We start from the raw sequence: 16,113 nt of genomic DNA, 5'->3' as shown, positions 1-16,113 counted from the left end.
GGAGGTAAAAGTAGTTTTAGAAATATCCAAGTAATAGTCAAGGTGAGCTGTGAAGAACCAGGGAAAATACTTCTATTCAGAAATTTGGCTACTGTTTCTAAAAGCATAGAAGTTACTAGGTTATTTGCGTATGTCACTGCAGAGGTGGGAAAACACTGTATGCCCAGTAAGCATAGGTGCATGTCAATAGTTACTGGGTGAAGCTGTTCCAAAAAAAGTTATTTTTAAATTGAAAATGCAAGTAAAAATAGTAAGCCATATTCTTCTATAGACTTGGCAGATTTGCTCAGACTTCACAATTATTTAGCAGGGTTTATAATCCAATAGAAATGAAAACGTATACTGTTACTATATTAAAATAGCTATACATAGAATGTATCTACTTTTAATTATTGGCTACATAAATAAAATACCATGGCTATTTTTGTTCTGGGATGTTGATGTACACCCTATGACTTTAAAAACATGTTAGAAGTGGAAACTTTTTAAATATATAGTTCATTGTAATAGTCTTTATCACAATGAGACAATATACAAAAAAAGTTAAAATAAGACACATCCTATAATGTCACTATCCTACTTAAAGACTCTCAGTGTCCCATTAAGCCAACAGAAACCAATGCTCTTTACTTGGGCACTCTAATCCCTCACAAGTGGCTGCAACCCGTTGTCCAGAATTGTCTCCCTCCCTGCCCCAGGCACCCCACAGGCCAGCCAGGCCCTGTCCTCTCACTCCAGAGTCTTTGAAAACATTCTTCTCTGGCTGGAAGGCTCCTCCCCTCTCTCTTGCAAGTGACTTCCTTCTTCAAGTCCCCGCCCAACTTCAGGTCCACCTCTGCAAAGAAGAGGTGGCCTTGCCTTCCTTTCTGTTGTAAAGGAGATTAAAGGAGATACTAGATGCAAGCTGTACTTGGAAAATATGGACACTACTTGCAACTATTCATTTTTATGGTACAAATAGAATTTCATATGTCAACTCTGGACCCTCATGGAAGGCTATAAATATTTTTGTGAATACCTTAAACGACTTTAAAAAAATCTGTATAGTATCTTAGACTCTATCTTTGTAAGCATTATAGTTATGAAACCTGTATTAATTTATCTCTATCTACCTTACCTAGATATTCAAAGTTTGCTATGTGAGGAAGGTTCTATAAATCATTCTCACTTAATATTTCCAGAGACTTAGTACTATGCTATGCTGGTGTTTTCAAGAACCAGAAACAACAGCATCACCTGGGAGCTTTTTAGAAATGCAGAATCTCAGGCTCCACCCCAGACCTATGTCTCAGAGACTCAGAATCTACATTTTAACAAGTTCCCCCAAGTGATTTGACCTACGTTTTAGTGTGAGAAGCTTTGTCCTAGTCACTAACCTACAGAGTTTGAGATAAGTGATGGGAAAGAAATGATTCCTCTGCATGTTACAGTCTGAGAAGCACTCACTTAGAAAAGCTTCTAAACACTGGTGTGAAAAAGGTCTCCTTGTACTTGCTAGGGGGTGCAAGCACCCCCAGTATTGCATGAGTGACTTCTGAGATTAGAGATGAGAAAGGGAAACCAGAGGCAACTAGATGTGGAGTGTGAGGCATTGATCATGCAATTACCTGTAAGACAGGCTTCATTATCCCATTCTACAGATGGGAAAACTGAGGTGGATAAAGGGTGAGTAATTTGACTAAGGTCTTAGGTCTGGTTAGTGGAAGAGATTCCACTAGTGGAAAGGATTCCAATTAGTTATCTGAGTAGTCACTTTATCAGGCAGGACCTATTCCACCACTCCACTCTACCTTTCAGAGTAGAAGACCTGCTCATAAATGCTCTCAGGCTCAAACATCTAGCTCAAACATAGGTCTTTATATTACAACACTTTTTTTTTATTGTGGCTTTCCTCAAATATCTAATCCCAGAATATTTTCATCACTCAGTAAAGAAACACCATATTCATTAGTAGTCACTTCCCATTTTCCCCACCCACAAGTCTCTGGAAACCACTAATCTACTTTCTGTCTCTATGGATTTGCCCATACTGGGCATTTCATATGAGTGGACTCATACAACGTGCTGTCTTTAGTGACTGGCTTCTTTCACTTAGCAAATGTTGTCAAGATTCATCCGTGTTTTGGCATGTATCGCCATTTCATTTCTTTTTATTGCCAAATAACATCCTGTTGTATGGACGTGGCCCATTTTGTTTATGCATTCATCAGTTGATTTCAGTTGTTTCCACTTTTTGGCTATCATGAATAACGCTGCTATGAACACTGGTGTACACGTTTTGTATGGATATATGCTTTTAATTCTCTTGGTAATGCCTAGGAAAGGAATTTGTTGGGTCATATGGTAACTTGTACATTTAACATTTTGAGGAACAGCCAGACTGTTTTCAGAGAATATTTTCACCCTCTTGACACCGTGTTGGATTTAAACAAAATCAGAATTTAGTCAAAGAGATCCAGGGAGCCACGAAACTGTATAGACAAGAAATAGAAGTGATTCAGTGACCTTTAACCCAAACATCATCTGGCTGTGTAGTCGCTGAAGAGTAGGCAAAAAATGAATCTGACCAGAATCCAGAAAACCCAGTTGTCTACGGGCCTGTGGCTAGTGATGACAGAACACAGGACCCTGGAAACCTGGGCCCAAGTCTCTATGTGCCACTAACTCATTGTGTGACTTGGACAACAGCCTTCCTCTTTCAGGCCTCAGTTTTCTCATCTACAAAATGAGGCATTCTGTCTGCATGTGCTCCCACCGCCCGTCGTTCTGTGTCAACCTTTGGCATCTCACATCTCTGGAGCTCGTGCTCATGTGGACTTTTCTGATATAGACGTTCACTCTGAGGCCCCAGAAGCCTCAGAGAAGTGCTGGGATCACAGGTGCCCCTGAGGACCTTTCAGGAAGGATGAAAAGTGAGGAGGAAGCCATGTGCTCTGTGGCAGGCAGAGTCTGACACCACTTCCCAGACACTGTGGAGACACCAGTGGAGTTCACCGGCCCATGAAGAATACAACAGCAACCACTGTCCCAAACTGCACACGTTTAAGCTTTGCTTTTGAAAAATGACATTTATTATATGTTATTCATTATAAAAAGTAATGTGTGCTCATTAGAGAAAAAGTCAAAACCTAGAAATACTTCATGACAAGAAAATTAAGTACTACCGTCCAAAAATAACCACAATTTACAGTTTGATGTTAGTTCTTCTAGTCTTAGTACCTTTATATTTTTAATTACTAAATTGGTATTACACTCTTTGTACATCTTCTATTCTTTTCACTTATTCCATGTCATTAAAGAGTCATCAGAAACTTGAGTTTAATGATTACAGACTATTCCATTATATAGATACCCTATTGTTTATTTAATCATTCATTTATTATTAGATATCTATCGTGGGGGTGGATCCCTAAACTTTGTCTCTGAAAATAACATTCATCTTTGTTTTGGGAATTCCAAACACCTTGGCATTCAAAGCCCTTCAATTTAATTCTAACCTGCCTTTCTATCCTCAGCTGCCATCAGTCTCCAATGCAGCGCAGATGTTTAGCCTATGTGCTCTGATAGAGCCCTCCTGGTTGTTAAAACACTAAAATACTTCATCAGGGTGGGGGGTGGTAAATCGCTAGGAGCCTTTTTTTTTTTTAAGTTACTGATATCATCAGAATACTGTTGCCATAGACCTGCAACTGTAAAAAGTTATTCAACTTTTCATACATGCTCATATCTCTTCCCAGCTAGATCCTAAGGCCCTCTGAGACAGGAGCATGTCTTCCCCTTTTCTTTACTCTGTGGTACAGACTGTGCTATGTTTTACCATGCTGCTGCCTCTTCCTGGACACACAGAAAAATGACTTTTCCTTGTTTCCCTTGCTGTTGAGTTGGGACCATTTGGGTTCTAACCAAGAAAATGTATGTAGAAGTGATGTGGCCCTTAAAAGATCTCGTACAAGTTTTCAACCCTCTCTTCTTTCACAGTAACCAGGATGGCATAGACGGCCGCCTTACAAGATAGAGGTGACTGCATAGAGGATAGCTGCTCAGGAGCGCCACTGACCTGCATTGGATGGGGGTGAGTAAGAATTAACTTTAACGTGTTAAGCCACTTAGATCAGGAGTTTGTTAGTGCAGCATAGACTAACATGCAGGCCCCCAACCTGTTTTTGTATGGCCTACAAGCTAAAAAAGGTTTTTACATTTTTTAAGGGGTATAAACAAGTAAACAAATGGAATGGAGATGTATGTGACCTGCAAAGCCTAAAATATTTACCTTCTAGCCCTTCACAGAAAATTTTTTGCTGGCTCTAACCTATAACTGTACCATAACTGTCCACAGCATCCGGCACAGTACAGAACACACTCACACCACATCCTTCCCAAACACAGTATTTGCACAGTGCATGAAAAGATGCACTCCGTGATGCGTCATCCACCTCTGCACCCTCCTCGGTAGCCTGCAAATCTCTGTTGAATGAATGAATGAACACAGGTATATCTTCATCCACACTGATGTGCTCAGTGCTAGCTGTCCCGAGAAGCAGAGCTGACAGATACAGGAGGAAAGGGACAGGTGTCCCAGATCCAGTTTATGTACCCTCTGTCTGCCTGCCCTGTCCCAGGCCTCGGCTCCTCACCCTGCGTCTTGGCCTGAGTGGTCCACGTAGCTCACCCTGTTCTTGAGCTCATAAGCGCTACCAGCCACTACCATTATTCCCTCTCCTGGTGCCACTGGTTGCCTCAGCCTCCCCCAAGGACGAGGGCCAGAACACACTTCCATCCCACCCACTGCAGCAGGAGGCACAGCAGCTCAGATGCCCAGGCCTGAGCCACCGTGATTCACAGAGGTCTTGGCTTCTCCAGAGGCTGCCTGGAAGTCTCAGGTAATAGACAAGAAGTATAGGGGAGTCATCACCCCACAGGGCAAACCTTGACTAATGAGAGATAGAAGGTGGAAAGGTGCTAGCAGGCAAGGTGCTCTCTTTTCCTCCAGGGGTTCCCACATGACCTCAGAAGCAGCTATGGCCCACTCAGTAGCACCATCCACTATTTGCTCTTACTTTCTCCCTGCCTCACTTCCTTTTCCCTTCCCTCTTGCTCCCGCGGGATGAAGCCAGCCAATAAAGCATCTGTGTATAAGCTTGGCCACAGGCTGTTTTCTGAGGAACTCAAGCACAGACAAAAGGAAACTAACATTTGTAGACTCATTATATGCCAGGCACAGTGAACATTAGCTGTGTTATCTCATTTCATCCTTTCAAAAACTGTAAGCCAGTGATTATTAACTCAATCTTACAGATAAGAAATCTGAGGTAAGAGGAAACACTTAAGCTATCTCTATTAACTGCTGGAGATGAAAAGATAAGGCAAAATCGAATATTCAAACAGGCAAAGGATACTATGCTCAACCTTACATTTTATGTCTCTTGTGGTCCCTAAGTGTTTTGATCCTTTTGGGGAGCCTGCAGTTCCATCTGTTACATGCTGCAGTGGTTTGGGGTAGGCTTGAACCAAGCAGCATCTGACCCAATAACAAATCTTTGCTGAGTTGTCCCCCAAAGACAATATGGTATCAGGAGGATTCCATGAAAGGAGACAGATCAAGAGGTGGGAGGACAGATTTGAAAGCAAGATGGCCTAGGAAGCTTGCATGTGGTTCCTTCAAGAACAGGAAAGAGAGGCCTTGTCCCTAGCAGCTCAGGCCCAGGGTGAAGCTGGGTAAGGGGAGGAGGGCATGAGTCTGTGCAGAGGTGCTGTCCCTTTAGCCTGCAGGGAGGTAAGGGCACCGGGGACAGGAGCTGGTCACAGAGGAGCCCCGGGATGGGCTCCACCGAGCCCAGCAGGCTTCAGGGAGCTGTGTGTCTGGGGTGAAGGCGCCCCCTAGAGGCCTGAGGCCGTTGGAGAGCACAGAACCCACCCGGCCTTTGAGAGCTGTGCCCTCAGCGCCCACTCCATGAATGGAGTCTTTCTTTTGGCACTTGTCAGAAGTCAAAGCCCTCTGTGCTGAGAGGAGACCCACAGGAATAGAAATTACCCCAGGCTTACAAGAAACATTTTATGTAAAGATTCAGGAGCTCAGGCCTAAGAAAGACATTTGGAATTTTTTAAAATTTAAAGAAAATACAGGAGACTCTCTTTCTGACCTCAGGTAAAAAAATAATTTCTTAAACAAGACACCAAAAGTGAAGGGAAAAGAAAAGATTGAGGTTGACTGTACTCAAATTAAAAACTTCTATTCATCAAAAAATCATCACACACAGAGTGAGAAGACAAGCTGGAGACCAGGAGAAGACAATTACAACACATACAACTGGCAGAGAATTCATGTCCAGAATCTGTCAAGAGCTACCACAAATCAGTCAGATAAGAGTAGACAACTTAATTTCTTACATTAGCTAAAGACATGAACAAGTATTTCAGAAATAAAGAGATACACAAGGACCCCAAGCGTGTGAAAAGATGCTCAACCTCCTTAGTAATAAGAGAAATGCAAAGTAAAAGCAAAATGAGATACAATTCCACAGCCACCAGGCTGGCAGAAATTTAAAAGACAGACAATATCAAGCAGGGGCAGGGATGTAGAACGAGGAGAATTCTCACAAGCTGTTGGTGGGAGTGTTCATCAGTACAAACCACCACTTGGAACAGTTTGGCCTTATGAAATCAAAGATATACATACCTTATGGATATACATATTCTTATAAAATCTTATACATGTACGACAGGAGACATAGATAAGTGTTGTTTATAATATTTCCAAGCTGGAAACAACCCAAATATCCATTTGCCGTAGGGTGGATAAGCAAATTATAGGACATTCCTGCAATGGAATACTATATAGCAGTGAAAATGAAAGAACGACAACTCTACAGCTGCATCTGTCAACACAGGAAGATCACAGATGCAAAAAGCAAGTTATAGAAAAATACTCATAATATGATCTCCTTTATAAAAGTTCAGAGACACAAAAAGATAAATAATATATTGCTTGGGGATAATATATGTGGTAAAGCTATTTTAAAAAAGCAAGAGAAAGATTAACACAAAATGAGGAGAGGAGAGTGAAGGGAATGCATCAAGGAGGGACAAGTAGAAGCTTCACAGATACTTTTTTCTTCAGCTTAGTATGTTTTTTTAGTGATGTTTTTTTCTTCAGCTTAGTATGTGGTTTGTTTTATTCTTTAAATTGTACTTACATAGTATATATATTATTTTTTGCTTCTATTTATTTTTATTATTTAAAATTTTTTTAAAATGTTCAATTACAGTTGACATTCAATATTACATTAGTTTCAAGTATACAGCATAGTGGTTAGACATTTATATAACTTACGAAGTGATCCCCCCATAAGTCTAGTAGCTCCTGACATCATACATAGTTATTATAATATTATTGACTATATTCCCAATGCTGTACTTTACATCTGCATGACTATTTTGTAACTGCCAATTTGTACTTCTTAATCCCTTCACCTTTTTCACCCAGCCCCCCAATCTTCACTTGGAAACCATCAGTTTGTTCTCTGTATCTATGAGTCTGTGTCTAAACAAAATGGAGTCAAGCAATGTACTAGATACAGAGTTCAAAACACTGGTTATAAGGATGCTCAATGAACTTAGGGGAGGAATAGATGAACTCAGTGAGAACTTCGACAAAGAGATAATAAACATTAAAAAAGAATATAGAAACCATAAGAAAGACCCAATCAGAAATGAAGACTATAATACACTAGATGGAATCAATAGCAGATTAGAGAAAGCCGAGGATCGAATCAGCAATTTGGAAGACAAGGTAGTGGAGAACATCCAAACAGAACAGCAAAAAGAAAAACAGAATTTAAAAACATGAGGATAGTTTAAGAGACCTCTCTATATATTCTTCTATAAACTTTTCACCAAAAACTCTGTTTTAAGAACTAGAGGTGGGTTTCATAAAGAGCAATCAGACCACTATCAGAGAGTATTTTCTACATAGCTGAAATCCACACTAGTTGGGATGAGGGTACAACATCGGGGCTTTTGTATGAGTTCTCAATCAGTTCCATAATCCCCCAAGAGGTAGCCAGAGAAAATTATTTTTATGTCTGTTTTAATAACACAGAAACCAAGTCACAGAGAGGTAATGTGACTTGCCTGAGGCCACACAGCCAGGACAAAGGCTTAGAATTCCTGATCAAGTGCTCATCCTACCAAAGCTGCTGCTTCTCTGTTCTGAGGGTGGTAGACAAGAGATTCTGCCAAAGTGCACCCAAACCCTGCACCAGGCCCCTTGCCCCATCACATCCTTCTTTAGAATGGGTCAACCTGCCCTGGGGCCTGCCTTCTTGCACCCTCACACCCACTGACTGTCTCTCTTCTCTGATCTTGAGTTATACTCCACCGTGTCCCAGTCCTTCAGATTCTTCTATTTTTTCTTCCCCCCAAAATTTTTCCAGATGCTTATTTTCCTTGTCTTTGTTACAGACCCTCTACATGGATTTCTGTCTACCTCTTACTGTATGTCACCAGTTTGTTGACACTGATCTAGAATAGATCATCAGTGGGATGGTACCCTGGCACACAAATCCTACAAATGACACAGAAGGATGCAGTTGTTCTCAATGGAAACATACATGAACAGTTTGAAAAGCTCCCAGGTGATTCTGATTGGCCATTCTGGGTCCCTCCCTACCCCCTAACTAAGGATCAGTGAGATAGTGATATTTTAGCTGTGAAAGCTGATTGAGTTACTCAATCTCTCTGAGCCTCCATTTCCAAATCTGTTACTCTACAAGTGTTTCCAAGAAATTAAAAGAGGTAATGCCTACTATATAGTATATGTTAATCAAACATTGGTTCACTTCTTTTTATCTAATCATCCCAGAAAATAGAAGTGAGGGATTAAACCAAAAAGTCTTACTGACAGTCAAAATGGCTCAGCCTCATAAATGTCCAGTTTCCAACGTTTGTAGTCTTCTTTCAGAAGGACTTATACTCTGGCCAACAGTAACTAATATACTGCTCAGAGCCCTATGTGGTGCAGTACTTTGAATTTCCAGAGAAATAAGGCCCAGAGTTCTTGTTAGAGGCGATGTAGGAAAAGGAAACCAACTCCCAACACTTCCAGAGCTGTGTTCTGGAACTCTTCCAGGCTGGGAGGTAGACAGTCCCAGTGCAGAGGGTGGAGCAGGGCCTGGAAGGAGAGATTCACAAGTTCATGTACATTCGCGTTCAGGACACATGAAATGGGGATCAGGAGCTATGGGTTCTAGCTTGCTGTGTGAGTTTGGCAAGTCACTTTACTTCTCTGGGCTAGGGATTTGGACCATTTCAGAAGGATCCCTCCAACTTTGACACTCAAGGACACTCTGTATTCTTCAGAGTCACTGGGAAACGAATTTGCTCTCCAATCACACAAGTTTGATTTGCATTATTGTAACCTAGGCTGGTGTCCAACTCTTTTTCATAAGCAGTGGGAAATTATGTCATTTCCACTATTGAGTCACGCACAACCAAGGGTGTTAAAGAATCATTTTTCTCACTTAGTAGTTCTGAGCAGCAGAAGAGACTTGCGCTTTAGATTCTGGAATAGCTGAGCTTTCATAAGATTCCAGAAAGAGTTATTAACTCAATGAATAATGTAGTAAGTACCATTCTGACACCCTCGGTTGCAATACTTCAATCTTCTATTGCTTTTCTCTCTTTTAAGGAAAGACATCAAACAAGAAACTCATTCAAATTTTAACCACAATATGAACAGACATTTCACACAAGAGCAATTATAAATAGCATATGTGCAAAAAAGAACCTGCCCACTGGTAGTCAGAGAAATGCAGATTAAAGCTAATTTGGGAACCCCATACTAATTTTCAAAAATGTATAAAAGCAGCAATATTTAACACACCTGATACTGTGGCAAAATTGACTCATTGCTATAATATTGGTGGCATTGTAAATTAGGAACAGCTCTTTGGGGAAGCAATGTGGCAACACAGGGGATGAACCATATTAGTGTTTATTGAGAAGCAATGCAATAAAAATCTGCACGAAGAAGTTAATATCAGCAATATCTATTATAGCGAAAAAAAGAAAAAAAACAATCTATGTGTCTAAGCTTACGGGAATTGCAACATAGATTCTGATACAGACACACATTTGCCTCTTATAGAGCTATAAGGATAACTATGAAGATTAAGTAGCAAAACCGAGAAGTGTTTATTCTGAGTGAAATATAACAAACTTCGGGATAACATGTTTTATGCTTATAACTCTGTAAAAATGCGCATACAGGTGTACAAGTTCTGGAAGGTATTGAAATAAAAGTAGCTATAGTGTTTAGGAGGTGAAATGCTGTGTTTTAAATTTTTCTGTGCAGAGGCCATTTTTTGTTCAATTAAATAAATTTTAAAAAGTATATTAATTTGAAAAGAATTAATCTTACCTAACTCCCCCACTAGACAAGGAGAGCAAGGACCCTGACCATCTTATTCAGCATTGTTTGCCAGAGTTCTTATCTGACACATAGTAGGTGTGCTCTAAATATTTGTGGACTGGTTGATCATGGCTGTCAGCCTCTCTAAACAGGGTTTAATAGATCACTACCAAAAGAACTCCTGCTTTTGCAAAGATTCCCTTGCCGGCACCTTCACAGTCTCCAAAACCCAAAACACAATCATTTACAAGCAGCTTTTCAAAACCTAGCATCTTTCTGTCAGGGTTTTGCTGGCAGAAGGAGGACATCTCCTTAAGGCCACCACCGACCGCAGGCCCAGGCCTGGTGGGAAGAGCCTCCCCTTCCTTCTGCGTTTCACCCTTGGGGCAGATCCTCAGAGGGACACAAGGAGGAGGAGCTTGGTCCTCAAAGTCACCTGGACACTAACTCTTTACACCAGAAGGTGGCAGTCTACACACTTCCTTAAGGTGCAGAACCAGCGCCTTCTAGGACAATGGAAGTGAATCACTCAAAGGGGGGGCAGTGATGAGAAGGGTGTGACAAGGTGGCTGGGGCCTCAGACCAAGGTCAGGAACAGATGGAGGCAATCCAAACCTACTGCTCCTGGTGCTGTAAGAGAGGGCATCTCTCCGTTTTATAGTTGGGGAAACCAAGCTTCAGAGGGGCTAAGAGACTGCCCGGTCCCCAACCACCTACTAAAAATAACATTGCCCAGACCTGAGCCCAACTCTCCTCACTACAATGCCCACCCTCTTTCCACTACATGACGTAGTTCCCAGCTCTCCAGCAATAGTCATCTGTTGCTGGAAAAATAGGCAAGGATGTTTGTAAACCTTTGGTTAATGCTTGTTAAATCACTGTGTCAAATCATAAAATTGATCATAACCTTTGACCTTGAAACACCACTTTTGAGAAATGTGTTCAAAGGAAACGAATAAAGATATGAAATACGTATTTCTAAACACACATAGATCATGTAAATATATACATTTTGTATATTATAAAATATAAAAATCTATAACAGATACACACAGAGATGCTTAGAACTGAACTTCATATTGCAGTTGAAATTGGAGGCAGCCCAAATAGCTGCGCATAGGGCTGAAGCAGGGAAGATTGTGCTGTAGACATACTGACACTGGTAATGGTCGTGCAAAAACTGGAGCTGATGTCCAGCTTGCCACATGGGTTCTGTCATGCCGGTTGTTAAAATATTGAAATAAATACTTCCTATACCAGTAGACACAGAGTAGGGCCTGAGTGCCCCCCTAGCCTCCCTGGCCCTTCACTAGGATCGTTCTGGATCTCCCCATCCAGCAACTAGATGGTGACTACCTGGTCCAGCAGGCCTCTCCTCCCCCCCCCCCGCCCCCCCGCGCAGTGGTCAATGCACATCCGTGAACTCCTTATTAAATCTTTCTTAAGCCTCCCCTGGCTAAGATTCTGTACACTCACAAAACCACGACTTTATTTTGGAATGAGACGAGAGAGAGAGAGAGAGAGAGAGAGAGAGAGAGAGAGAGAGAGAGAGAAACATTCTGTAACTTAACTAGTAAAAAATAGAACTTGACATAATGAATATACAGAATAGCAATGAGGCAAATTTACATTTGTATAAACAAGAGTTTCTAAGAAGTCACAGAGTCTGTAAATATTTGGTAAATTAGTGAATGAGAGAGTTAACAAATATTGTTAGTTGCGTACTCAACAGCCTTCCCCCCCACACACACTTTTCTTCTTAAAAGAAAATGGCAATTTTGTTCACTCTCCTCCTAGTCTTCTGATAACTAAGTGCTTTGGGGACGGTAGAGGTTGGAGATGGTCTGGGTAGTGGGAGGCATAGCAACCTATTCCTCTTGCTGGTGACATAGTTCTAGCCAATGAGGCAGAAGGGAAATTGACTGGGAGGGTCCTAGCAAGACTCTTTTCCCATCTAAGGGGACCATGACAGGAATGTCCCTTTTGTTTCCTTTGAGGATGTCTTGCTTAAAAACTAAGACAAACATCTTGCATCCTCAAAGGGAAATCCAGAAAACACAAATGTTAGCCAGGACATCTTTGAGCTGCTCAGTTAATCAACCAGCTGCTCTACAGTTAGCTTTCTTGTTATTGTTCAAGCCACTTTAGATGGATTTGCTGGTGTTTGCAGAGTTCCACTGGAATGTAAGCTATGTGCTCACTACTGTATCCCTATTACCTATAACACTACCTGGTACATAATAGACCCCTCATAAGTATTTGTTGAAGGGGTAAATGAATAAAAATCATACTCATTGATATAGAAGGGTGTTAAGGTTTTTGATGGTCTTGGTGTTAGATTTTTCTGTTTAAATTCTTTTTTTAACATCCATTCAAAGCAATGATTGTTGTTGACTGTCTATTGTCTCCAGGGCATTAGTGTTATGGGAGGTGGTAAACAGACCTGGATTAGAATCTGCATCTGCTACTTACCAGTCCAGTGCCCGTAGGCAAATTACTCAACTTCCCTGAGCACATCTGTATAATGAGCACCACCACCACTAAATTATAGGGTTGCCGTGACGCTTAACTAAGAATCAGCCCCAGAGCCAGGCCCATGGGAGGGGCTCAGTAGAATCTGTTTCTCGCCTCTCTGCAGCTCCACATCCTCAGGTACCAAATGCCAGGGTGAATCAGGCTGAGTCACTCCTTGACCTTGAGAAGGGCCTCATGGGCCAGGGGAGGAGTCAGACATATCAACACAACAACCAAGTGACCAATGTTGACATCACCAGAAACGGGGCAAAGCAACATCATTTGCCTCCTGCTATGACACAAAGATGAACACAGTATCCCCTCTGGAATAGTCTGACCAAATCTATACAACATGAACCTATTGTGAGGAAACATGGGACAAACTCAAAATGAGGTATTTTCTATAAAGTAACTGCCTAGACTCTTTAAAAATGTCATAAAAGACACACACAAAAAATCCCTCAGGAACTGTTCTGTATTAAAATATACTAAAGAGTGGGGACAAATAAATTCAGTACATACTCTGGGACTTTACTTTGTTATAAAGGACTTCATTGGGATAATTTGTGAAAGCTGAATAAGATCTGTTTATTAGATAATAGTTGATATCAAAGTTAATTTCCTAATTTTGATAATTGTTCTGTAATTCTATAAGCGAATGTCCTTGGTTTTAGAAAACATGCCCATTGAAGAAGTAGATAAGTATTATGTCTGTAAATAACACAAACAGTTCAGAAAAAAATAAAATTATACATCTAGATAGATAGATAGATAGATAGATAGATAGATAGATAGATAGATAGATAGATAGATAGATAGGATTAAGACAAATGTGGCAAAACCTTAATATTTAGGGAATCTGGGTGAAAGACATACAAAAATTATTTGTACTATCCTTGCAACTTCCATTTAAGTCTGAAATTATGTCAAGAAATCGTTTCAGAAAAATTTTAGAGCAATAGTAGAGCCAAGTCCTGAAGACTAGGAATTTGTGGGTTGGAAAAGGAGGAAAAAGGAATTCCAGGCCAAGTAAAGACTTCAGAAAGCATTCAGGAAGCCACTGGGCGCTGCTGGGCCCACTTCACAGAAAGCTGCATTTGAGCATGTTCTGGGAAGAGAGGTGAGGGTCCTGCAGGCAGACAACAGGAGGAAAGGCCTTTCAGTCAGCGGCTGGGAAATACGAAAGAGCAGAGCTCTAGCAGGCGGAGTTAGGCTTGGCCAAGGCACTGGCTGTGGGTAGTAAAGCTGGACATGTAAGTTGGGTCCAAATTGCAAAGGATGTTGAATGCCCTGCCAGAGCACTGGGACTTCATCCTGTACGTAGCAAGCGGTCAGTGAATGATCAGATACGTGTTGCAGACAGTGGAGAGGATGAATGGAGAAGATCAGGGACGAAGCAGGGAGGCCCACAAGGTGATGAGCGCAGCATTTGGGGGTGAAAGAAGATGCCAGGACTGGATTTAATGCATTGTAGCCAGAACCACGTGGGCAATATTTACATTGACAGCCCCAGCAGGCAAACTAGCAGGCTGGTTTGGTGCTTGATTCCAGTTTGGTCTGCATTGCACAGGCCACTGAACAACTGACTCAGCAGCAAGGGTAGGGCTTAGAGGGTGGAGCAGAAGTGGACGTGTGGACAGCCAGGGATTGAGGGTCACTAGCCATGTCATCAAAAAAAGCCTTTGCTAAATTCAGAAAGCCGACTACATCCCCTGTCCCAGCTGACTTGGTCTCTTAAAGTGCCTGATTTCCCCAGATTTCAATATATTATTACCCACGTGGATACTGTGGCCAGTCCTGCCACGTTTCCACCCCAGGAGGCTAAAAGCCTGGTCACAAATTTGTTTCCTTATATTGCACAACAGTCGGGCATTTTCAAATCAAATTGAGTCAATCCTTTCATTCAGCATAGAACAAATATTTGCATGGTGCCGTTGTGTGCTTAAGGGACTTATCTAAAAGAAAAAGGGAAAGCGGCTGGGTGGGAAAACATCTAGGGTCTATTACAATGAGAGCGATTTTTCTCCTTGGGGTTTCCCTTGGTGTGTCCAAATTAGATAGGGAAGTTTGTTTCTCATCAAATTTGAATGCAATTGTTATCTTTAAGTCGTTCCTAGCATAATGAAGATGTAACCAGGTGACAAGTTGAATGAAGTAACATTCTGAGCACCTTATTAATCACTTGTAGAGCAAAATGCTCCATGTGTGGCCTGACGATTTTCCTTGGATGCATCTGTGGTTCTTACTCACCCAGGGGCTTTTTCCTAGTCATCGCAGTGATAATGATCGTGTTGGTGTGCACCTACTATGTGCCAGGCACTCTGCTAAATGTTTCTTGTACATTCTCTCGAAACCTAACCACCTATTCCTGCAAGATAGACATTTTACACGGGAAGAAATCGGGGTTCAGAAAAGTTGAAAGATTTGTCCAAGGCCACACTTCCACTTAGGGGCAGAGTCACGATTTGAACTCAGACCTTCTTGTCTCTAAAGGTTATGACCATTCCAGTATCATGCCATCTCCCACCACATCAAAATGGGAAGGAAGTTTCAGGTAAATGAATAAAAGCACCTGCCAAGTGTGTGGTTCTCAGACTTCAGCACGCATCAGAATCTCCCAGAGGACTTGTTAGAATACAGACAGCTGGGCCCCACCCCCAGCGTTTATGATTCAGTAGGTCTGAGGTGAGGCCTGCTGATCTGCATTTCCGACAAACCCAGGTGACACTGATGCTGCCGGTTCTGGGACCCCTCTCAGTACCACACTGCTCTAAGGGACAGTGGCAAGTTGACACTACTGGCTACCACCCCCTCCACTGGCGCCACCTTTCTGTTCAGTTTGGCATCTCCAAAATGTACCCATTTCACCCGTCTGAAGAAGGAGGCCAGGGCAAATGCTGCCCAGTCCTACCCCTCTGCTTACAGGGGAGTCTGCATTAGAGACTGCCTGCTCCATGCTGACAAGCGCACGGTGCTCCTGGCTGAGCCCTTTGCTCCCAGTTGTGCAGAGATTCACCTCCTCTCAGGTCACTGCCCTCCCTCTGAGCCCCAGGGTCATTCCCAGGCCTCCCTGAGCTTTCACTCACTCATTGCTTCTCTGAGGACTGATCCTGCTTTCATCTACTTTGTTGAGTGCGGTTTGTGAGCTCTGAACACCTACAACACCCCCTCCTGGTCTGCAGGACTTTGGA

This window comes from Rhinolophus sinicus, linkage group LG03, assembly GCF_036562045.2.
Source record: "Rhinolophus sinicus isolate RSC01 linkage group LG03, ASM3656204v1, whole genome shotgun sequence".
In the NCBI taxonomy this organism is placed as follows: domain Eukaryota; kingdom Metazoa; phylum Chordata; class Mammalia; order Chiroptera; family Rhinolophidae; genus Rhinolophus; species Rhinolophus sinicus.
This window is presented reverse-complemented; position numbering follows the sequence as displayed.